Source organism: Engystomops pustulosus, chromosome 1 (genome assembly GCF_040894005.1).
Source record: "Engystomops pustulosus chromosome 1, aEngPut4.maternal, whole genome shotgun sequence".
Taxonomy (NCBI): Eukaryota; Metazoa; Chordata; class Amphibia; order Anura; family Leptodactylidae; genus Engystomops; species Engystomops pustulosus.
In genome coordinates this window covers 156,921,246-156,947,944 of record NC_092411.1, presented here as the reverse complement: position 1 = coordinate 156,947,944, position 26,699 = coordinate 156,921,246, and the positions used below count along the sequence as shown (strand labels likewise).

At 40.4% G+C, this 26,699-nt stretch overlaps 1 protein-coding gene across 3 annotated transcripts in view; it reads right to left on the bottom strand.

Annotated features, from left to right (window-relative positions):
* Positions 1 to 26,699, bottom strand: part of LRRC25 (leucine rich repeat containing 25) — a 144,383-nt gene that overhangs the window by 45,727 nt on the left and 71,957 nt on the right. The window lies entirely within an intron of this gene.

Here is a 26,699-nt window from a genome sequence, read left to right as displayed (position 1 = left end):
AGTTTAAGTCCAAAAGGAACTCAATGAAGGGTTTACCTATATACCTTTTATTTGAGATGGAACTATCTCTTAGCTTTCTATATATCGCATTTTAAGCCACAAAAGAACTTTCCTGTACAAAATATATAAACATACAATTATGGAATGGTATATACCTTATATACTCGAGTGAGTATAAGCCTAGTTTTTCAGCACAAAAAATGTGCTGAAAAACCCAAACTCGGCTTATACTCGAGTCAAAAAAATAAATATATCTAAACTCACCTTTCCGGTGACCCCTGTATATCTTCTGTGCGATCTGTCCGGCAGCGGCGGCAGGCTACATACACTGGGGCAGGGTCTGGCAGGCTATATACACTGGGGCAGGGGCTGGCAGGCTATATACACTGGGGCAGAGCCTGGCTGGCTATATACTGGGGAGGCTGTGCCCAATGCATTTCCCACCCTCGGCTTATACTCGAGTCAATAGGTTTTCCCAGTATTTTGTGGTAAAATTAGGGGCCTCGGCTTATACTCGGGTCGGCTTATACTCGAGTATATACGGTATACCTTTTGAATATTAACCAGGTTTTGAAAACTTGAATCATGAAGCCTTTGTCACTATCGTTGAAAAGCTCCTTATCTATTAAAGATATGTGCAAGTCAAAAAATTTGCACTCTATGGATACAAACCACATTCACTGTGGTTAAGACTTGATAGTCAGTGTTATTATACTTGCTTTTTCCTCTAGTGATATATGCTTGCCATAAATTTAATAAACTCACTTAACCCCTACGATTGCATATGTCTTATAAAAGCTTCCTATGAGCTCTTTATAGGTAATTTCACGGGGGCAGCTTATATATCTACTGAGATATGGAATAATATATACTTACCTTCTCTGATTCTGTCCTCTGACCCAGTCCTTGATATGCCTTTTCGATATAATAATAATTCCTTTATTTAGCACACAGATTATGCAACGCTGCACAGAGCTTGCCAAATCGGTCCCTGTCCCCAATGGGACTCACAATATACTCAACCTACCAGTATGTTTTGGAGTGTGGGAGGAAACCGGAGAAAAACCCACGGAAATACAGAGAGAACATTCAAACTCTTTATGTGGGTATCTATTCATTTGAAAACCTTTTACTGAATTATTTTAAGTTTCAGCGCATGCCTGGAGAATGTAATCCATAAAAAAAGATATTTAGTTCCAAAGAAATCATTCACAAATCCAGTCGATAACAAATCAACAATATATATACTGCGATGAAGTATAGGCTTTGATGCGTGCGCAGCCTAATGGGGTTCCCAATGCGGTTAATTCTAAGTTCTGGCGCATGCACACACCGGATTCTTAGAATATTTTAGCGATACAGGATTGTGTGACGTCAGTGACTGGCATAGCAATTTTAACTAGTGAGTATTCAAGCTAGAGGGTGATGCGCATCCTGACTTGGCACATTATATGTCAATCAGGGGAGAATCCATTTGTCAGTTGTCAGTTTTCCCACTAATGTGATGTCATCATGGGAAGAGATAAAGGCTTCTGCTGCACACACCAGCGCACAGTATAGCCCCGTATCCCCTGCGAATACCAATTTTTTAGCAAAATATATTGGAGGGGCTATGAATTAATTGTTAGGAGCGTGTTGCAGCGTGTTAGGATTGAATTAAATAGATAGAGCTGAAATGTAGGTTGCTATATAACCAACATAGAGGGATGATAGACTGTGTGTGACAGACTAGTATAAATAGGATAGACCTTGGGCACCCTACACAGTATAGATAACACTCCAAAAAACTCAGGAGGGCAATTAAAAGTCATTCCTTAATCCTTGCACACAGGGGCGGACTGGGAATTTAAAGTGGCCCTGGAAAAACTGTAAAAGTGGCCCCATTCTGTGGGCGGGGTCAAAACAAGTAGGCGTGGCCTTGTGATGTGGGTGGAGTTACTAAACTCCATAACAACTGTTTATAGATGGTCTAAATCAACATGTATACCGCAGAGAAAGAGACTCATACTGCCTCCTTGTAAAGGAATAACACTTCTATTTTAAGAGCACATAACTTAATACTGCCATATATGTACACTAAAAGCATACTACAATACCTTCTCTGATAAACTAGAATGTAACTACTATAATACTGCCCCTAAGAAAGTGTATTGTAATACTGCCCCCTATGTACAAGAATATAACTACTATAATACTGCCCCCTATGTACAGGAATATAACCTGCCCCTATGTACAGGAATATAACTACTATAATACTGCCCCCTATGTATAGGAATATAACTACTATAATACTGTCCCCTATGTACAAGAATATAACTACTATAATACTGCCCCCTGTGTATAGGAATATAACTACTATAATACTGCCCCCTATGTACAAGAATAAAACTACTATAATACTGCCCCCTATGTACAGGAATATAACTACTATAATACTACCCCCTATGTACAAGAATATAACTACTATAATACTACCCCCTATGTACAAGAATATAACTACTATAATACTGCCCCCATGTACAAAATATAACTACTATAATACTTCCCCCCATGTACAAGAATATAACTACTATAATACTGCCCCCCATGTACAGGAATATAACTACTGTAATACTGCCCCCTATGTATAGCCAGACAGCCCATGTCCCGGTGTATACAATCCACCAGCCTATGTCCCGGTGTATACAATCCACCAGCCCATGTCCCGGTGTATACAATCCACCAGCCCATGTCCCGGTGTATACAATCCACCAGCCCATGTCCCGGTGTATACAGCCTGCCAGCCCCTGCCCCAGTGTATACAGCCTGCAAGCCCCTGCCCCAGTGTATACAGCCTGCCAGCCCCTGCCCCGGTGTATACAGCCTGCCAGCCCCTGCCCCGGTGTATACAGCCTGCCAGCCAGTCGGTCACCCCTCTATACAGCAGCCCCCGGTATACAGCCAGCCCAGCACATAAAAATAAAAACACATGAAACTCACCTCTACGACGCCACGCCCCTGCTTGATCCAGTCCGGCTGTGGTGACAGCTCCGTTCGGGCTGGAGTCGCACAGACCATGACGTCAGACGCTTGCCGACGTCATAGTCTGTGCAACGCCGGCCCGTACGGAGCTGTCACCGCAGCCGGACTGGATCAAGCAGAGGCGCAGCGTCGGGGCGTCGGAGAGGTGAGTTTCATGTGTTTTTATTTTTTCACCGACCCCCCAGTACAGGACCGGCCCCGGACCAGCCCTAAACCAATCGGCCCACTGGGATTTCTCCCGGTGGGTCTTATGGCCAGTCCGCCCCTGCTTGCACAACATTTAAGAAGGCTGTGAAATGGATACAGTGTGCGATTAATAAAAGGTATGATGCAGGCACTCTATGTTGTTATATTATATTCTACCCCTTTGAGTGATTTAATTAAAAAAAAACACAGTGATACATTTTTCATCTTTATATTATTGCAGTTTTAGCATTTGCAAATATTATTACAAGGACTTCATCCACCTGTCATTGAAAGGCAACTTAAGATAACAAATAAAAGGGATTCACTCCATTCTAGCTGCGTTTTTAACGCTCACGTGTATCTACACCATTCACTTTTTGTGTATTGTTGTTATTAAAAGCTCCAATAAAAGTTACATTTTAAGGATGACTAATGGGTTATCTTTACCCAAAGGTAAACTTGTAACAATAAATTAATTAAAACCCAGTGAGCTAGTCGTTTGGAGAGTGTCTGTACTATTATGGCATGGTTATGGTATTGGCTCTCTAGCATAGTCATTGCCATATACAGTGAGCATCAGCTGTAACTAACAACACACAAGCTGCTGTAACAACCAAAATCGGAGATAATTCCAAACGCAGCAGTCAAACAAGACAATGCTAGAGGTCATAGAACAAAGAACCTTGGAATTAGTCCCCATTCATAGATTCTTGCAGAGCTCATTCCAAAGCATGCTAAATTTCCAACCAATCTCAGCCCTGCCTACTTTAGTAAAGTTACATTAACTTTATAACATGGGGGTCATGGTGGAAGGAGATGAGGAAAGGGCCAATCTACTGAATGTCGCCTTCTCAACTGTCTTTACCCAGGAAAATCCCCTGGTGGAAGACACAATGAGGAATAATGTAAATTCTTTTTGGAATGTGAACAGTTTAACCCAGGAAGAGGTATGGCGCCGCCTCGCAACCACTAAGATAGATAAATCACCGGGGCCAGATGGCATACACCCCCGGGTTCTGCATGAATTATGTACGGTGATAGACAGACCGTTATTTTTAATATTTGAAGATTCGCTGAGGACTGGTTATGTTCCACAGGACTGGCGCATAGCAAATGTGGTACCAATATACAAAAAAGGATCAAATAGCGATCCTGGAAACTACAGACCCATGAGTCTAACTGCTGTGGTGGGGAAAATATTTGAGGGGTTTGTTAGAGATGCTACCCTGGAGTATCTCACTGTGCACAACCTTATAACCCAGCGTCAGCATGGGTTTATGAGAGATCGGTCCTGTCAGACTAATCTGGTTTCTACGAGGAGGTAAGTTCAAGACTGGATCTGGGAGACGCTGTTGATGTTGTATATCTGGACTTTTCAAAGGCATTTGACACCGTGCCACATAAAAGGTTGGTATATATAATGAGACTGCTGGGAACAGGAGAAAATCTGTGTAATTTGGGTAAGTAATTGGCTTAGTGATAAAAAAACTGAGAGTGGTCATTAATGGCACATTCTCAGATTGGGCTGATGTTACCAGTGGAGTGCCACCGTATTGGGGCCACTTCTTTTTAATATTTTTATTAATGACCTTGTAGTGGGTTTACACAGTCAAGTTTCAATATTTGCAGATGATACTAAGCTGTGTAAAGTAATAAATACTGAGGTCGATAGTTTAGCATTACAGAGGGATTTGTGGAAGCTTAAGGAGTGGGCAGAGAAATGGTTGATGAGGTTTAATGTAGATAAATGTAAAGTTATGCACTTGGGCCATGGAAACAAAAAGTATAATTATGTTCTAAACGGTCAATTACTTAGTAAAACTGGAGCTGACAAGGACTTAGGGGTATTGGTGGATGGTAAACTTAATTTTAGTGACCAGAGCCAGGCGGCTGCTGCTAAAGCAAATAAAATTATGGGATGTATCAAGAGAGGAATAGATTCTCATGATAAAGACATAGTTTTGCCCTTATACAAATCCCTGGTCAGACCACACATGGAATATTGTGTACAGTTTTGGGCACCAGTGTATAAAAAGGATATAGTAGAACTGGAACGGGTGCAGAGGAGAGCAACCAGGATTATTAGGGGAATGGAGGGATTAGAATACACTGAAAGATTAAAAAATTTGGGATTATTCAGTGTAGAAAAAAGACGACTGAGGGGAGACCTCATTACAATGTACAAATACCTGAACGGACAGTACAAGGATCTCTCCAAAGATCTTTTTATACCTGGGCCTATGACCAGGACAAGGGGGCATCCTCTACGCCTAGAGGAGAGGCACTTTTACCATCAACATAGACAAAGGTTCTTTACTGTAAAAGCAGGGAGACTATGGAACTCTCTGCCGCAGGAGGTTGTTATGGTGGACTCTATGTACATGTTCAAGAAAGGCCTGGATACCTTTCTGGAGAGAAAAAATATCACTGGTTTTGGGGATAAAACATTTATTTAATTCTTAAAGGTTGGACTTAATGGACTTGCGTCTTTTTCCAGCCTTATATACTATGATACTATGATAATAAAATAATAATTTAACCCTTAACCCCTTAAGGACATAGCCAGTTTGTACTTTTAGGCTCATACTTTATTTTTTTTAATCTGACCAGCGTCTTTTCCTGTAGTAATTACTTTTCAACACTTGAATTTATCCCAGTGACTTTGAGATTGTTTTCTCATGAGACATTGTAGTTTATGTTAGTATTTTGAAAAGATTTGAAAAAAGGTATATTTTGGTGACCAATTTAGTTTGGAAGTGCCCTATAAAGCCTTATGTACTATAAAACCCTGCAAGTAACACCATTTTATGAACTTGACATCCCAAACTATTTAAATCCACATTTGGGAAGTCTGGTAACCCTTTAATTCTTTCTCAGGAATCAAACAAAAATGGATTAGAAATTTTAACATTTTAATTTTTGTATATTCTTATTTAGCCCTAAAATGTACACATTCAGAGGGTTTTAGAGGTAAAAATTAATCCCAAAATTTTTAGCCAGTTTCTTACTAGTTCATCAATACTTGACATGTCGATGGCAACTCCTGTTTCAGCACACAGCCATGTCCAGAATGGAGTTAGTCCTGTTGGGTTTTTGGGAAGTCAGTTTTTCAAGTGCCACAACGTACTTGCAGAGCTCCTGTACTAGTATCAATACAATAGAAAACCCCCAAAAATAACACCATGGTGAAAACTACACCCCTCAAAGAATTTACCTTTGGCCGTAGTGAGCATTTTATGCCCCGGGTGCTGGTCAAAATTTAAAGTTAATTAAAAGTGCCATTTTAGTGCGAAATGGCAAAATTATTCTGCGGGTTGTCCAGAGTATGGCAATACCCCACATGTGTCAATAATCTACAGGTTGGGCACACAACAAGGCTGAGATGGGAAGGAGCGAAATTTAGCTTTTGAGCTCCAATTTCACTAGTTTGGATTTGGAGTGCCATGTCACATAGTGCCTCACATATTACCTCACACATAATTTGTTGTATACTTATTGTCTATAGAACCCAATCAAAGCTCAGAGCTCATATTAATGACCTGTGGCAAAATAGCAGTGATTGGTTGCTAAAAGCCACCAGACAATAGCTCCTTTAGATGGTGGTTAATAAGTGTATTTTGGAAAGGGCTGGGTTCTCGCAATGACTTTCCTTGAGTCACAAGGACGGCTGTGCCAAGTTTGCCAAATGTGAATGCAACAGTGCAGGTTCCTTTAGCGGACATACATACACAAACAAATACACTCAGGTTTATATATTAGATTGGCATTAACAGGCACAATAGATAGAGTACTTAAATAAATGTTACATAAAATGATCAAAAAGTGCAAAAATTTTCCTTTTAGGCAGCAAATAATTTTTATGACATTCCTCTCTCAGAGAGCTTTGTAATGATAGAGTCCATTCCTTGGGCACAGGGAAAAGGGGCGCAACCTGAGAAATAACAGGGGCAACCTTACATTCCTCTGCAATGATGAGCAACGGTTCTTTGCAATGTCCATCAGCAAACACACCCAGCATTGAATAGAGAAGAGTACAACAAGCACAACTGGGAGAAGACCAAGAAGTCTCTGGCTTACAAGAGCCTTCCCTTTTGTTTCCCTCTGAGACCATACAGAGGAGCTGTTGAGTTGGTACCACTGATTCTTCATTGTCATCCTCAAAGTAGGGTACTGGGTACATTCAGAGTCAGACAGGATGGCAGGCTCAGGTGTAGAGTCAACCTAAGGTCACCAGGATGGGTCACAGCAACCTAGGCCACAGCCCCTCGTAGGGTTGGAGATGAACACCCAGTTCTGTGGAACAGATAAAATCTAGAAAATATTGGGGTCACTACAAGAAGACACCCGGACAGGAGTCACTGGCCAGGGTGTAAACAATCAATGACACTTCCAGTGTCAACCAGTTCCTGTGTACCTGAAGGGCTAGACCAGGGGTAGGGAACCTATGGCTCGGGAGCCAGATGTGGCTCTTTTGTTGGCTGCATCTGTCTCTCAGGCAGATCTTTAATAAATAGTGATGGCTGCTGTGCCTCTTAGACTGATCACTGGATGCAGGAAGCGATGTTACCACTGCCTACATCCTTTGTATGACCCAGTAGTGAGTGGAATAATGGAGTAGCGAACCCCCTGGACTACTGGAGACGATGATGTAAGCAGACACCTGGGACTGGAGTCTGAGTGGCAACCAGTCTTCACCAGAGCCCACAGCAAAGCAGCAGGTCGTTACACAGGTGCGACTTGTCCATGGTGGAAGCCAAGGTCGAGGTATAGGATCACTAGGCAGTCTCGTGGTCAGGAACAGGCAGGCGGTCAAGTCAGGCGGCAATGATGCGAGGTCGGGGACGGACCAAGAGGTCAGGGCTGGCAGCGAGGGAGCAGAATCAGGAACAGGTCCAGGGTCACAACGGGAGGTCAACACTTAGGAAGGAAACACTGTGGAAAGCTTCCTTATAGAAGCACTAAGATCTGGGGGGGAATGCTGGGAGCCACCGGTCTCTATAGGAACCCGGGAAGTGGGTTGCGCTAATCAACGCTGGCCAGACAGGAGCAGGAACATGGAGAGGTGAGTGAGCTCGGAAAGGGGCACCACCACGGACAGGGGCATGGGTGTGCCTGCGATCCGAGACGTAGATCGCAGGGGCACCCATGACACTGGGACTACCTATCTACTTGGGGGCATGTGCATATTGTACGGATCTTACGGAATAACTTTTAAAAATATGTGGGGTTCATGGCTCTCTCAGCCAAAAAGGTTCCTGACCCCTGGGCTAGACAGTCTTCTTTTAAAATCCTTGTAGACTTCAGGGGAGAGACGGTCCCTAACTAGGTATGTCTCACGCTCCCACCACCCATATAATTCGCTGGTGGGATGATTGTTTATTGGCTAGACGTGATCACAAGGGAGTGGCAGCTCTGCACAGACATGGTGGTGGAAGTCTTGCTTTTGCTTGTATTGGGCCTCCTCGAACCGCAATCTATCTGGCATCAGCCAGGTAACTTTGGTGTTCTTTAACCCAGTCAGTCCGATGATCAGAGGCTTTTAGTCAGGCACTTTAATATCCAGGGCTATGTCAGTGTGCAGATGGCCAAATCTCTCAAACATTAAGTTACAGTGCACAACATTGCTAAAACATCTAGGGAAGTATCACAAATGATATTTAAGTTTGGCACATTATCTCTAAAACAATGCTCCTTTTATCTTTACAAATGTTACACTGTAATATTCATAGTGAAAACGATAACAAGAAGAATTTAACCTAGGACTTGCTTAATTTTTACACCAATCCATTCTTGGCTACCTGAACCTCCTCCAATCAAATCTTTTCATGTATTACAGCACTATTCATTCAAACACAAGATTACATATTGATCACATACAGGGATACTTGAAGAACAATACATAAACAAATATATTAATTAAAACCTCAACCTATATCTTTAAATATAACCTAATTTTAAGTAAAATATTAGTACTGTCATATATACTAATAATAATATACTTGAAGGAGTGCTATGCCAGATGACCTGACCTCCACAGTCACCAGACCTGAACCCAATCGAGATGGTTTGGGGTGAGCTGGACTGTAGAGTGAAGGCAAAAGGGCCAACAAGTGCTAAGCGTCTCTGGGAACTCCTTCAAGACTGTTAGAAGACCATTTCAGGTGACTACCTCTTAAATGCAAAGTGTGTGTAAAGCAGTAATCAAAGCAAAAGGTGGCTACTTTGAAGAACCTAGAATATAAGACATATTTTCAGAGTATATAATTCCTCATGTGTTAATTCCTAGTTTTGATGCCTTCAGTGTGAATCTACCATTTTTATAGTCATGAAAATACAGAAAACACTTTGAATGAGAAGGTGTGTCCAAACTTTTGGTCTGTACTGTATATTAACATAGATTAAAATAACTTAAAATTCACATATGAGGTTGGTGGAGAAAAAAATTGTTATTTGGATAGATATATAGAGATAAAATATCCTTGAGAACAAGGAATTATTTTAACCCCAAGCCAAGCCACTTTAGGGCTTTTGGACCAAGCCCGATTTTTAAAATCTGCCGTGTGTAACTTAAAGTAGTTATAACCTTCAAAACCTTGAGATTGTTTTCTCGTCACGCATTGTACTTCAAATTAGTGGAAAATTTGGATGATATCTTTTGTGTTTAATTATGAAAAAAAATTGGCAAAAAAAATGGAAAATTTTCAAAGTTCTAAAATTTTTGCTTTGCAGGCAGTTAGTCATAGCAGCCAAAATACTTCTTAACTAACATTTCCCTAATGTCTGCTTTATGTTGGCATTTTTTTATACATCCTCTCATTTTACTAGGATGTTATTGGGCTTAGAATTGTGGGTGGAATTTTTCACATTTTTATAAAAATTGCCAAAACCTATATTTACAGGCAGTTTTTATGTACATTTGAGAGTGTAAAACCTCATAAATTATCCCAATATAGAGACTTCACCCTTCAATGTATGAGTAACCAATTTTAAGAAGTTGGTTCTCTCTGTGTTTGTGCAGGCTTACTCCGGGTCCTCCGGTTTCCTCCCACACTCCAAAACATACTGGTAGGTTGATTAGATTGTAAGCCCCATTGAAGGCAGGGACCAGTTTGTTAAGCTTTGTGCAGCGCTATGGAGGTGGAATTTACAATTTTTTTGGACAATACATTCATTTTGGCCCAAAAATGTAAAATTCACAATAGATTATGGTAAATGACAAAAATCTCCATATGGGCACACGACCGGGGATAGTATGGAAGGAGCTCAATCTAAAGCAGATTTGCTTTGTCATATTTTACAGGCTATAAAATGTTTATATTTTTTGTAATGTGGACATATTAGAGAATGTGTTATTTTGTTATCCATGACTAAGGGTGCAATATGCTCCAGAGACGCAAAGTTTTTACATTGTACCTATGGGACATTATGTACTGATAAAAGAAGGCAAAGCTGGATCATGAACTTCTACATTTATGGATGTTTTTGCCTGTTTTGCAGTAAGGAGATCTGTGCTTGTTTATTTATTTATATAGCACTATCAAATTCTGTAGCACTTTACAAATCATAGGGGACATATACAAATATAATAATACCTTACAGAGTACAAACTTTCATATGGAACAATAGGAGTGAGGGCCTTCCTCACAAGAGCTTACAGTCTATGAGGACTGGATTGGTTCAATTTGAGGACTCTATACGTTAGAAGACTGGACCACTCTACATGCCTTGTCCTCAAGCCAAGGAACTTCTCCCTACTTCCTAAGCAAATGTTTTTTGTTTCTGTTTTTGATTGTAACTGCTTGTAAGTATTATATTTTTATTCTTTCTATTTTTATCTGACAATTTTGTTTTGAGTGTACTCTATTTTTTATGTATATTAATGTCTTAACTTTAATAAGCCACTGCCTGTGGAATCAGAGTTTCTGAGGGGTAGTACGTTACCAAAAGTTCATCGTAATATAGTATATGTAGCAATTGCATGTGTGAATCATCAGTGTGCATTGTCTGTGTGGTTGAGGTGCCTACGGCCTTCTTTGTATAAGTAATGTGTGGGTGGTGGCAGTGACTTTATTGGCTGGTTGAAGAACTTGTGGAGTAAATTTAGTGTTAGGACACCGTTTTGTGGATGTGGATGGAGCTTAAGGGCTAAATTCTGGGACACCATAAAGTAGATGCATCCCGTGTTTGGACTTGTTTGTGACAGATCTACAGATAGTTTTTTCTACCAATCTATACAGAGGTTTATATTTTAATACTTTCAAAAAGAAATAACAGTTTTCCCTAAGGTATTATGCTGACACCTGGTGACCCATGTTCCAGAAAAGGTCAGGGTCTAAATGCAGTTGAAAAACAATAGGTAGTATAACGTAGCCAAGCTAGTGCTGAAGGGAGTTTAGAAGACAAGGTAGAAATTTGTGAGGTAAATGTAAAGACTCTACGCATATACTAGGAATTAAATAGGTTTTAGGCCTGTCATAGATATTGATGTTAGTCATACCTCCCAACTTTTGTGATGGAGAAAGAGGAGGAAACCGATGGAAAGTTTAAATGCACTAAGCCACACCTTTTGCCTCCCTTCTAGCATTCTTACACTGCGCTTGCCCCCTGTCTAGTCCCCTCCCTCTCCTTGCTTTCTTTTTTACATTCAAAATAAAAAATATTCAGAAAATATCATATTAATATATTCTATTCATTCCCCCTCTGTTGATTATATAAAAAAATCAGTATCCACAAGAGGTAAGAAGAAATGGCACTCGGAGTGCCATTTCTTCTTACCTCTTGTGGATATTGATATTGTGCCTTCTGTGAAGCCTGGATGTGCACCCCGCAGCAGGATTCCCTCTGCCGGTCCCGACGTGTGGCTGTACCTGTCGGACGTGGACTGTGATCCTATATCTGTGTTTCAGGTGGTGCCAGTCATTTTCTCTTTTTTTATTGATCGTAAAAAAATCAGTAGTTAGCAATCCTATCTCCTGACTAGAATCTCAGCTACAGGACTGTTCCCAAAGGTAGAAAATCCTAAACCCTGTACTTAACTTAATCTCCTGCCATTACCCCTAGAACTATCCCTATTTTGGTTGATTGAAGTGACTGGTCCTCCACAGTAGATTTGTAATGGCCCACTCAGTAGGGCATTAGGAACCTAAATGCTTTATCTGACCCTACCTCCTCCAGCGGAAGTTCCAGAGACTTCTTAGAGTTCTATGCTTCAGAACACAAAGCATGCTGAGACTAGCAGCCTGCTGCTGTCTCCCCTCAGAGGGCTTACCCTCTACTAGGCCTGATGCAGAAAAGATAAGTAAAGTTTTATTTTTTTTATCAGCACTCTTTAGCCCATCTGCAAAGTTTTTAAAATAGTCAGACAATCCCTTTAATGTGCATAATCTCCGTTTCCACGTGTGATCCCTGGCTGCTGCTAACTTCACAGGCCTTCCTTCATCATCTTCTCGGTGATCCCTTTAGCGCACATAGACCAGGAGTGCCCCAGAGGGGACCATGAATTCGATTGCAGCCTCCCCCTCTTCTTGCATCCCCTTGCTGGCACTGCCCAGTGTGGAAGCGGCCTGTTCATCTGGTCCAAGCTAAACATGACCCGACTAGTGTTAGGCTGCATTCTAAACCAGCAACTCAGGTACCAGTAAAAGCTTATGGTCAACTGCTTCCTAACCAATCATACCTATTCTGTCCAAAGACACATAAAATCCTTGAAAGAACATTACTTCCCTCATTTCTTCTTTTATGACTGTAAAAGAGATGAAGAGTTGGAGATAAAATGTGGCACCTAAAGTATACTTTAATGTCCTCCTCCTCTAGCCCTTATATTGTTGCCACTTCCTTAGCAACCCGACTTTTATAGTCCATTTTTTTGTAGCCATTCCCACTAATAATGTGCTCTTTTCTGTAGTCCCCCAACTACAGTCTTCAGTGTTGTCTTTTTGGGACTTCAATCTTCATCATGAGTGATGAGGCCTTCGATTTTTCTGAGAAAGAAAGAAGTGAGATGTAATTTTATTCAGAGTAATAGTTTTATTAATATAATAAGGTATCTAAATATGACCTAGCATTAACAAAACCTAAAAGCCATGACCCCTTTCCCTTGAACCAACTGAGGGGATTTGGCCATAACAATTATAAGGGGAAGCATTTCCTGTGCTCTATCTATGTCAGTTTACCCTTGGAGCACAGCCTGTGGCTCAAGTAATGGCAGTGTCTGGACCTGGCATCTGGCATGTTGCTCCTTTGTTGGCAAGTCATTTATAATAAACTGATCAGTTACAAGGATCAATTTTTCCCTACATTCTGAAGTAATACAATATTTAAGTCCCTATCAGATGATAATGCCTCATAGGTTACACTATAATGTATCATAGGGGTCAATGCCCTAGTTCTGATAAACCATATTATACATTTATGTTAAGGAATCTAAAAATCAAGGTAATCTTCATTTTCTATAATCTTAGTGGCTAGGACACACTCACAGCTACACAATGGCCCAGATATATTATGGCCCAGCGGAGACTGGAGCAAAAAGCTCAGCCATTTCCCACCTAGTCTACAAGTCGAAACTGGTGGAGTTGTGTCTGCATTTATTAAGAGGTCTGAGCCGATAGTGGGGAATATTAAGACTGGCATTCTAAATGTCAGTCTTACTATATTCTCCCATTGTGTATTCCCTCCATTGTGTCGCCCAGGCCTCAGTATTGACAGAAGTTGTACATATAGGAAAAAAGAAAAAATCCACTTGGTCCGCACTGGCAGTAGGTGCACGACAGCAAAAATGTATTTAATCCATCATTTTATTTAAAAAAAAGTACAAAAAACTATCACTTTAAAAATGCAAAAAGTTTTAAAGTGATTTTGTACTCTTTTTATATACTGATGGATTAAATACATTTTTGTGTTTTACCTACTACCATTGCTGACCAAGTGGATTTTTTCTTCTTTTTTCCTATGTGTTCACCTTGGATCTGGACCAAGCACCATCTTTTCACCTTTGTGTCCAGCATGGCGTCACACATTCTATATGCATCTATGTGGGTGACCATCAGAATTTTTTTTTCTTCCTTTTCCACACAGAAGTTCTACATACCTTGACCAGTCCCTTCCATGATATCAGAATCAACTGACACAAGATGGCTTAGGACAATTATATCAAGATAACTGCCACTGTGTCTGCAGCTTGTTCATAGAATGTAGTGGCTGTCACTTTTATCTATCATAGTGATATATCCTCTCACGTTCCCAGGATTGATAGAACTTTGGCAGTTATGTTCTGTTGTTGGTTACATTTATCTGTACATTATACAACAATAACTAGATGTATTATAGTCAGTAAATCATAATAATCCTTCTGTTGTGTGGTTTTCTGAAACTGGATGACGTCATATAGCTAGAGCCAGCTTCTGCAACACACAGCAGAGGTACAGTGATACAGCTTCCTGCATTATCACTTTGTGTAACAGGCTAATGTCCCAAAACATACCTCCTGCTACCCAGTACAGTGGGACAGAGCCTGGAATACGGCACTGCCAGATCCTAGATGGTTGGGAGGTATATTACTATAGGTTGCTGTTAAGAGACATACAACTTGCAGCAAGAAATTGTAGGTATGAATGTGTATTGTACTGTCACCAAAGAATTGTGCAGGAGTGGTTGACTCATTGCAGCCAGCAATGGAAAAATATGAATTGAAGTCAGTCCATTCGGTTAGGACTTTATTTTTGTATTTTTAGTTGCTCTTTTCTGATTTAGTAAAATAAACTTTTTGGAAGGAGACAGAAATAGTATGTACTTAAAGGTAAGGTATGTTTCAATGGTTAAATATTTCCTCTTTATGTGTTTCTACTTACAAAAAGTAATGACAGTATGTTCTAAATAAATATTCTATAACATGTTTAATTTTTTTCCTCCAATCGGGGACTCTGACTTGTTTTCACAGTCAAAAATTAATGATACAAATGTATGGTTTTCCCATTTAGGCAGATTCTAAATGGGAAAAACACACACATTGACCACAGTTATCTCAATAAAGCCATGCTTGTCAGACCTTAATTTCCAAGATTAAGACACATCCATAGCCTTTGCATGTGAAACAACCCATATCATCAGGCTTCCTCCACTGATTTTAACAGTTCCTCCAAGATTCCCTTTTCCCTTGATTCTTCCAGACCCATTTTCACCCAGTCATTTGACCTTCATTTCATCACTCCAAATGATCCTTTTACAATCTTTTACTTTTCATACTTGAACCAACTATTCACTCAAGTACTTCTTCATCCCTTTTTGTTTGGGTATCCAACTCCTGGCTTTGGAATGGATGGACAGACCTCATTCTGTATTCTTCCATGATATTGACATGATGCTGTTTGGGAATTTTCCTTGCAAAGAGACCAATATTGATGAGCCGGATAATGTAGTTTCCTTTTTCTTGGAAAGATTTTCTACATGGCTGCTCCTCGATTCAAATTGGTGACCTTTCACTTCCTAATAATACACTATTAGTAAATGCTAGAACAAATTTATGCATAAGATAGCCAAGATGATTGTTTATAAAATTATAGTCTCAAGTTCAAATCTCTAGTAGATGGTGAGATATGCAGCTTGAAAGTCAAAAAATTTGGAGGGAATGTATCATTGTAAATATTTTGTGTTTCTCCCATTTGATTGTCGCATTAGCAGTAACTATTATCGCCTTTTCTGCAATTTTTGTTTACTGATGTTACCATCCTTACTAATAACAGCTCACCTTATCAAGGCAATCCAAATTTGCAAATCAGATTTATTCAAGCTGCAGGGTAAAACATTTGCTATAGCTTTTAAGCTAGTAGCTGGACTACAGAGCTTTGCCTTCTTGCCTGCAATGATTTTGGATGAGTCACTGTGACTGGATTAGTGCAAGACAGAGCTCCTATACACCCATCTGAGCCATGCATGGTTATTACCATATTTACTGAGGAGAGGTCTCTTTACAGCAAACTATCTGAAGAATGTTGTATCTTTTCACTCAATAATTGTAACAGGTACAGGTCAGCCAATCTCATGGCACACTCCTCTACTTCACTAGCTATTTTGAGCTTGTGTGAATGTTTCAAGTGCTTCTGCTGCAATCACAATTAGGTGTTAATTTAAAGGTAAGTGCATATGAATATGTCTTTTTGAGTGTATATCTGTGTTACATAATGCAGTGTCTCCTCTGCACTTCCAAAAATGAAACTTATGTAATAGTATAATCTACACACATAAGTCCCATGATAGCTTTATCTTAACCCCCTGTTTCCCATTACCAAACTCCATCCATTTTTACTGTCAGCTGCGTACATGCTACCCAAATAATAAAACAAGTAGCTGGCAGTAAAACTGGCAGCACACCCCGGACCCAGAATTGGAGAGGGAGGTGATGTCACGCGAGAGGTGTGAATTCATGCCCTTCACAAGACATCACATCCCTCTCCCAGCATGCATAATTAGCAGCCCGGACAACCGGACATCTTGAGGAGCAGAGGTGAGTATTTCTACTTTTTAATTTTTTTTTCTTTTGGTCATTTTCTCTAAAGAATACAAAGGGGAAAATAGGTATTTGATGCCTGTCATTTTTATTGTAGGTACACGTCAACCATGAGAGACAAAATCTAAAAGAAAAACTAGAAATGTAATATTTGATAGAATAGAAAGACAGAACTTGACATTTGGTACTGAAATCTTTGTTTGAAAGTATAAAGGTCAGATGTTTCTGGTAGTTATTGGCCAAAATTGCACTGGCTGCAACAGGGATTTTGTCCCATTCCTCCATATAGATCTACTCTAGATATTTCAGGTTTTAGGGCTGTGGCTAGGCAACTTTGGGTTTCAGATCCTTTCCAAAGATTTCTCATTATGTTGAGGTCTGGAGACTGGGTAGGAAGACCCAGCCATGACATATCGTCAATGCTCTTTAATTACTGAGGGTAGGAGGTTTTTGGCTGAAAACTCTCCAAATACATGACCCAATCCATCTTCCCTTCAATGTGGTGTAGTTGTCCTGTTCCCTTTGCAGAAAAACAGAACTAAATTATGATGTTTACATTCCTTGCCTCATGATTGAGATGGTGTCCTTGGGTTTGTACTAATCCTTCTTTTTCCCCCAAACATGACAAGTGGAGTTCATACCAAAAAGTTTTATTTTAGGCTCATCTCACCACGTGACCTTCTCTCATGTTGGATGTATGCCACTAATCGCATGTTTTAAAACAAGAATAAAGATGGAATATTTTTATGAGGAGTGCCGATATATATGTTTATCATCTTTTCATGTAAGCAGGGAGACTTTGCAAGTGTTTTTTCTTTATTGATACATGTTGTGTTTGGTCTGTAGTGAATTTGTGACTTTTTAAAACAAAAGTCGCCAAGAGCCTCCAAAAGTCACAATCAGTTCCCCAGCTAATTTCTATGCCTGGTTAGAGGCAGCTGTAAATTTGTATAAAATTTAGCAATTTTAACTTTCACATCTGGATTCTGGTGATAACTCAAGGAACACTACTGCAGAAAACTAAACAATGATGAACTTTGAAAGGCGACAGTTTAAGGTGCAAAAAAAGTCAGAAATGAGCACAAGCACCATGAAAAGCCTCAAAAATGAAAGAAAAATGCAATCCAGAGTTTTGATACATGTGCCTCATTATCTAATAATTGCACCAATAGTTGTTACCTTCTTACTAAGATGCTTGTCTATTGTCTTGTAGTCCCAGCCTTTTGCAGCGCTACAATTTTGGTGTCCTTAGACAGCACTTTCCCCTATTTATATGTTTAAATGTTTAAAGAATAAAATTGATCGAACCATCAAGTAATGTTCATAGGCTTAGCAAATTAAAGAAGTTTTCTCCTTGTAAAAAATCATGAAATACATCCCTGGTGATTTTTGACGCTCATTGCTGATTGAAGAGTGCACATTCAGCTCCTTCTGCACGTTCAAAAGTTATACCTTTTTTTTTTTAATTTTTCTGTGAACAGAGCAATTTAAGGGATTTTGTGTTTGGTGCGTGTGAAATGCCCTATTTCAGGTCGCATAATATTTTGTTATATATTATAATTTGCTAACTTTTTTTGTAAATGTTTTTGAAACATTGCTAAAAAAACCTTGCAGTTCCAAAGTAATTGAAATGTAACAACCTTGAAACACTGTTTTTTAAATTTCAGAAATTCATAGAGCAATGATTGTATTTAACTTGTGATATACTTCATTAAAGGAAATCTACCATTAAAATAAGATATGATAAAACATGGGCACTTAGTTATAAATTCAGGTCTGTGACTGTGGCCACTTTCCTTCTAAAATTAATTTTTAAAATTATCCTAATGTGACAGAGGGCTCTAGGGGCATTACAAGAGCCCCTCCTTGTTGTAACTGCACTGGATGTCACATGTGAGGAGCACTTCCCCTCTACTATTGTGTGCTGAAACTTACTCTGCTGCCCTAAGATTACTGCAGGCAGAAGGAGGGGGAAGTGCAGGGAGACGTGAAGAAGTGCAACAGCTGGTGAACCACAGCACAGAGGGGCTCTGGTAGGTTTGTTGAAAGTTTAGTTATGCTTTAACAAACTTATTTGCACTTGCAAACCAACTATGTAAACTCATTCCTTACATATATCCAGAAAACCTCAGTACATATGAAATGACTACAAACCCTACTAGACTCGATCCACATTCTAACAGCCTTTGTTATGATTTCTAAAGTGCTACGTAATTTGATGGCGCTATATAAATTACGGTTATTATTATTATGTATCACCTTTAGCTGCACATTTAGGTTTCTTGTCAGGCACAGTGCAGCTGCACAACACAACACTTTATAAATACATGTGCAAGGAGTTTGCATGTTCTTTTTAGCGTAAAGTCAGAAAACTGGCGTAAATGCTTTAATAAATGTGAGCAACTGTGTGACGTCACCTTAGGGCTACTTATTGATAACTTGTTTAAAGAATCAAAAAATAAATCTCTGGTGTGTGAAAAGTGCACCCACTACTCCTCTTAATGCACAGTATTCCACCTTAAAGGAAACCTACCACTTCCGATGGTGGTTAGGTGACCAGGGTGAGCTGGTGCCGGCGCTTATTTTCGTAAAGTTTTTAAACAGATGTAAAGGGTTTAAATGCTTTATTAATCTTTATATACAAGTAGCTTCACCGCACTGTGGTCCATGCTCGGTGCACCGTGCGTGCGACCACTTCGTGTGCTTGTACAGGAAGTGGTCGCTCGCATGGTGCGCCGAGCGCGGAGCACAGTGCAGTGAAGCTTCTTGTATATAAAGATTAATAAAGCATTTAAACGCTTTACATCTGTTTAAAAACATTACGAAAATAAGCGCCGGCACCAGCTCACCATGAGCTGGTGCACGGCATTTGCAGCTTATAACCACCATCGGAAGTGGTAGGTTTCCTTTATTTTGTGTGGAATTACTTATTTTTACACTACAGTACTTTTTTATCCATGCAGGCCAGGACCGAGCAACCAAGATGGCCGCAGTGCTCCGCATCAGGACTTCAAGTCCCATCATACTCCTTTCCCACGGAGCAGAGTATACTCGTGCACAAAATGCACAGCACAGCAGCTATTGGCTGCTTGTGCTGTGCGCTTGTCTTGCAGAGCGTGCACGCTCCACTGGCTCAATCCGGCACCACACATCGCACACACAGGAGTGAGTTTGCAAGTGGCTGTGGACACAGACGGCGGAACGCACATGCGCGACGAGTCTACATGTCGTTTCCCAGGAGATGGGTTAGTATAAACAAAAGCTGACCTTATAACTTCTGATTTCATTATCTTTACAAGGTCCTAGAATCGCTGATAACATATATCGCTGAATCCATAGAATCGCTGAATTCATATAGGGAGTTACTTTTGTTTATCTAGAACATGCAGGGCAATGTCTGCCACCGTACAACCCCTTTTAGTTTCTCTTGAAAGGGTTAAACAGAAAAGTTATTTTCATAACCTAGTGAAATCTGAGTGAGCCTAATTATGTTAAAGATCTATAACAAGGGTACATATGTAGTAGTTTTTTATGCTAAAACCAGAAGTGGATTAAGACAAAAAGAAGTGCCATGTGTTCTCTTCCCTTATGATCAGAAAAACTAAAAGTGGAAAAATACACTAAAACTATTAAATGTAACAATGACGCTTCATGTCCAGCAGGGAGTAGTTTCCCTGTGATGATCATTATGGTGGTTATAACTTGTGATGAGTGGACCCAAACTGCATGGTTCAGGTCCCTTCTGAATTTCACAGGTTCGACAATCACAGACACAGAGTTCAAATACAAGTACAGGCAGTCCCATTACAGACACCTTACAGCTGATCATTGCAGTCTGGGACTATAAAAAAGCATCCAGAGAGCTTCACCAGAGGTCACAGTGGGCAGAGGGGTCTGTCTGTAACTATGGGTCGTCTGTAAGTCGGATGTCCTTAAGTAGGGGACCGCCTGTAACTATAACTAGGGGTCTTATGTAAGGAGGGTGTTCTTAAGTAGGGGGCCGTCTGTATATGTACTCCAGAATAATACTGTTGCAAAGTACAATATGTCCTGCAAAAAAAAAAGGCATCAACCAACTCCATAGCCAAAAAAATTTAAAATGTTGTAACACTTGGAAGACGGCGATGATAATTTTTTCCACACATTAGCTTTTATTTGGCAAATTTAGTAAAACATACACGCGCAAAAATGTGTGAAAAGGGCCTAAGATTATGCTTTATGCATTCTTTGTCTAAAAGATTTGTATGTGTCAGTCCCTAAGGCTATTAAATTTATCAGAGACTTTGGGAAGGTCTCTGGACTTGAGGTTAATTTACAAAAATCACATCATGTTGCTGGCGGCCTCCTAGCCCTAGATAAAACCTGGTATATATATTATCCCTTCTTATTATATCATATTCACCTATTCCTGAAGTGGGCGAGCACATCCTGGTTGTAACATCCGCTAAGTGCACTCTTGCCAGAGCACTAAGTGCTTTCACATGAATCAGAAGTAAAGATCCCTGCACTAGTTTTCTGCATCAGCATGTAGATTTATTGTGCATCATACAGGGTTAAGAAAGGTTTGGGATACAAGCCGAAACATGTCCTACTGTTGCTATGATTATGTTATATGATGCACAATAAATCTACATGCTGATGCAGAAAACGAGTACCGGGATCTTTACTTTTGAATTTTATATTGGCTTGGTCCAGACCCAGAGCACTGTGGAAAGCGGAGTGCCGTCTACCTCTACCCTTCACATGAATCAGGACTGCTTGTTTGTACGACCTGAAGCATGTGATGAGTCACATGCTTGTGACATCACTCCAGGTCCTGTTTTCTTTCACTCTTCCGCTACTGCCCCTCTCAACAAACCTCCTCTCTTCTCCAGCCATCCTGTACGGTTTCCTATGGTTACCAAAAAGCATGACAAAAGGAGAGTAGCCTGGAGGGACAAGATAAAACATCTGCTAGCAGCTAAACACATGCAGATTGCTAATGAGAGCAAAATAGGGAATTATTTTTGCTTAGTGAAGAGTTAGGCAAAAGTTTTTATACTTTACAGTTGTACTTTAAGGTCAACACCAGGTCTAATCTCCCCCTTACAAGGGCAGAGAGAATACTATTGGTCAAAAGTACAATGTTGCCTCAGTTACTATAAATATTATGTAATTGTCTATGCTGGATAGATAAAAAGTGGTTTGGATATATTCGTGCCCTGATAAATAAACTGATTATGGGCTTGTCCTATGATTGATAAATATAGGCAAGAGTTTTTTTGATTCAGTAGAGGTGAATGTGGGACTTTATCTCATACCACAGTTTTTGGGATACTGGGATATGTTTAATAATAATTTTTATTTATTCCTTTATTTATATAGCGCACACAGATTACATAGCGCTACACAGAGTTGAATTAGAAATTTTATTTTATTATTTTTTAAAATTTGTTTATTTATGTTTTTTTTCTTGTTCTAAAATCACCAGTGTGGGGTTTAGGGGGTATGTTGGGAAGGTGTTGTTTGAGATCAGGGTTTGGGAACCTTTTTGGCTGAGAGAGCCATGAACACCACATATTTTAAAATGCAATTTTGTGAGAGCCATACAATATGCACATTCCCCCAGTAGATAGGAAGCCACATCATATGGCCCCCAGTAACTAGTTAGCCACAGCACATGGCCCCCAGTAGATAGGAAGCCACATCACATGGCCCCCAGTAACTAGGTAGCCACAGCACATGGCCCCCAGTAGATAGGTAGCCACATCACATGGCCCCCAGTAAATAGGTAGCTACAGCAATTTTTTTTTATTGTTATATTTACCTTTCTACTCATCCAACAACCTTCTATTCTAGTGAATATTATTTCCATCCTTCAATAATTACATTTGAAGAGAACAAATGAAAGTACAGTTTGTACTCGAATATAAGCCGACCCAAGTATATGCCGAGACCCCTGATTTTACCACAAAAAACTGGGAAAACCTATTGACTTGAGAATAAGCTGAAGGGTTGGGGGGGGGATACATTGGTCACAGCCTCCTAGTATATAGCCAGCCCCCAGTAGTATATAGCCAGCCAGCTCCCAGTAGTATATAGCCAGCCAGCCTCCAGTAGTATATAGCCAGCCAGCTCCCAGTAGTATATAGCCAGCCAGCCTCCAGTAGTATATAGCCAGCCAGCCCCCAGTAGTATATAGCCAGCCCCCAGTAGTATATAGTCAGCCCCAAGTAGTATACAGCCAGTCCTCAGTATTATACAGCCAACCAGCCCCCAGTAGTATACAACCAGCCAGCCCCCAGTAGTATACAGCCAGCCAGCCCCCATGTAGTATACAGCCAGCCAGCCCCCATGTAGTATACAGCCAGCCAGCCCCCATGTAGTATACAGCCAACCATCCCACAGTAGTATACAGCCAGCCCACAGTAGTATACAGCCAGCCAGCCCACAGTAGTATACAGCCAGCCGGCACATAAAGCAAGCACAAAAAAAACATGCTTATCTTCGAGCGGTCCCGATGTCTGGTGTTGCTCCCTGATGTTACGGTCCCCGTGGCTCCTCTTCTTTCTTCTCCTTGCTGTATTAGCCAGCAGAGTCCATGCGATCTGCCAGATGGCACACACTATGATGTCATCAGCAACGACACTGCCGCATCATAGTGTGTGCCGGCCGGCAGATCACGTGGACGCGTCTCTGTCAACTAATACAGCCAGGAGAAAAAAGAAGAGGAGCATTGGGAACCACGCTGGGCATTGGGACGCGGGGTGAGTATGTAAGTTTTTTTTAATTGACTCGTGTATAAGCCGAGGTGAGGTTTTTCAGCAAATTTTTTGTGCTGAAAAACTCGGCTTATACACAAGTATATAGGTAAATAAGACAGAAAACTACATTGAAATAGAATCAAAGTTGAAGGACCCTGTCTGTGAGTGCTCACAATCTTTATTGAGGGATAACAAATTAAAAGAAAGATGAATGACTGCAGGATAAAACTACAAAATTCATTGCAAGGGAAATGTCTGGTTAGCTAAATTGAATCATTACTATTGTGAAAACAAAGTGTTAGGCTACATTCACACACATGTATGGGGGCATATATACGGCCGACGTATATACGGCCGATATATGCCCCCATACACTTGTATGGGCTCACGGCACCGTACGGGAGTGGTACAGTGCAGCACACATGCGTCCTATCTTTCTACATGATACGGCGCCGTGCGCTGTATATGCCTATGGAGAGGGGCGGGGGTGAGCTGCGCTCATCCCCTGCTCCTCTCGGCAGCGCCGATGTATGCCCGCCGTACTACGGTGAGACGGGCATACATTGTGTGCATGTAGTCTAAGTGAGTAAAGAAACAGCAATGCATGCTGTTCTACTATCGTAAAAATGAAGTGTGAGTAAAGAAATGGAGCAATGAATGCTGTTGTACTCTCGTAAAAATGAAGTGTGAGTAAAGAAATGGAGCAATGAATGCTGTTGTACTCTCGTAAAAATAAAGTGTGAGTAAAGAAATGTAGATATGCATGCTGTTGTACTATTATGAAAACAAAGTGTAAACAAGTAAAGAAATGGAGGCTCAAAATGTGGCTTAGAAGATGGAGGCTCTGTGTGTTGTGTTTGTGTGAACTATGGCTAAGCTTGCTACTGTATTGGGAATGAATGAACCACACTAAGATCCTCTGAAGCTCAGCTCAGTCCACAAACAAGTTAACTTGAGTCATGGACAATTGGTCCAGTCAGCTGCTGGGGACAGCATTCAGGAGCTCTTTTATATATCTGCCCAGTTCCATTACACCTTGCTGGTTTTACTATTCTCCTGATAGCTTTCCCAATGTGTGCTCGCTATTGTTTTGCTATACTGTATATCTGACCTCTCATTTGTTACTCTTGATATATGATTCTGTGCTTCACCGCCATTTTGGATATGACCCAGTTCTGTAGATTTTGCTAGTCTGTTATCTGTCCCTCTGTGTTTGGTCTTCCTTCTTGTACACTCGGTCAGTGCAGGGATTGTTGACCAGAAGTCCCTAACCAATATGGTTTTCAAGGCTTGTTAGGTTGATGACGAGGGTTGTGGGTGAGTCTAGGCCTGTACCCATTACTCTACCCTAGACACCATCCTTTTTAGAAGAGTGTTACAGATACAAAAAGAAAATTTAAGGTGATCAACAATATTGAGGAGTGTACACAGCTGAACCAAATGCAAAAGGTTTTACTCATTGAACATTACATTTGTTTTTTTTATGGATCTTGAGTCTGTCCGTAAAAATTAATACGAACTAGTCTGAACTATGGATCACTCATTGGATGGTTGGGTGAGAGGGGGTGTGTCCTTTTCTACTCTATTCACACAAATTATATTTTTTGTTCCCCATACCAGTTCCAATTAAGGGGGCTTGGAGATAGGAATGCAGACCCAATGTGATTTATCAACTTTCATGCCACGTTTTGCTAAAATTGATTGCAGTTCCCTACTGGAGTCAACTGTAGTGAGCCTTGTGCTGAATATATGATGAGGCCTACACCTCGATCTTGATAAATGCCAATAGACTACAGTTCAGGATGATTAATGAAAAATGGATGTCAAGCAGATGCAACTCTGAAAGAGAATTAGCTTGGTCATATGCATTTAATCTAATACTGATTTCACAATGTAATGGGTTGAATTGATTGCTAAATATTTTAGAGATGACTCAATTACCTATAAATAGGTGACTCTGTAATTACATAAATCTTGACATTTTGCCTGTAATGATATTATGGCTATGAATCAATAGCTACATGCTAACAGAAACAAACCTTTTCAGTTATCAGATAACCCAGCGACATGGCCTTGTCAACAAAGTTGGTTTGCATGAACACTAGCTATTTAAATGTAGAAATTATCCTGTAAAGTTGCATTTGTTAGAGATTTTTATCTGGGGCCCAACCGCCCCCCCCCCCCGACCCCATTGCATGGTGACTTTCAAATTAAATCTTTCATGGCTCCCGGTACCAGGGAGGAGAGAACGAACCCAAGATGCAGACACGGTCTTCAGATGCACTCAAATCACACTCTTTATTTCCCAAAAAACACAGTCGTATATCAAAACTGAAAAAGCAGCATTGGGGGCATGAAGAAGAATACTGTAATGCTATTGGCCATGTTCACAGACATGTTTATACTAATTTCCTGAGAAGAAGAAGATAAGCTGGTGCTAGAACCAAGATATATAACAAGAGATGAAGGACAGACTGGCTTCTCATTAAATGTCAAGGGAATTAGCTGGCAGGCGAGCAAACAGGTTACATAAAATTAAGTTTGAATCATGACATTAACTGGACAGTGCTTGATCCCCGGCATGACCCCCGGCTAATACTTAAAATGGCCTCTGTTTTGTTCTCTTGTTTCATGATGGCCGCCATAGAGGAATATATCATTAACACATTCATGATATATGATGAAAAGTTTTCAAAGCCTATAGCAGTATTTTAATAGTATTTTTATGTGCAAAGAGTATAGAAACTATCCTCTTTTTATGTGCAAAGAGTATTGACGTATTAGCAGGGATTTGCCGCATCATAATGTACTACTACGTCTTCTGGGACTGGCTGCCATACGAAGCAGGTGGCAGAAGCTGTGGGTGACAGCTGTATATTAGGAATAGGACCTTTAGGATTGGTCTTTTTATAAGTAGCCCCAGATATACCTTAAAAACCAACCAATCACTCAAAGGGCCATTTTGGCCTGAACATCATTGATTTCTATGCGAACGTCCTGTAATTTTTTCCATTTTAATGCCATTCACAGCATTGCAATGGAATATTGCAGCAGGTAACTAGTGATTTCATGGCAATATACCTGCCCCTGTGAACTTACCACAGCCCCACTTCATAGAGCATAACTAAGAATTGATATGAAAATGCAGCACTTGATTTCAGCAGTAGTAATGGAGATGTAACATAAGCTGGCACATGACCAATCTCCACCACCATCCCACCCCCTATCAGCCTCCTAGCATTGTT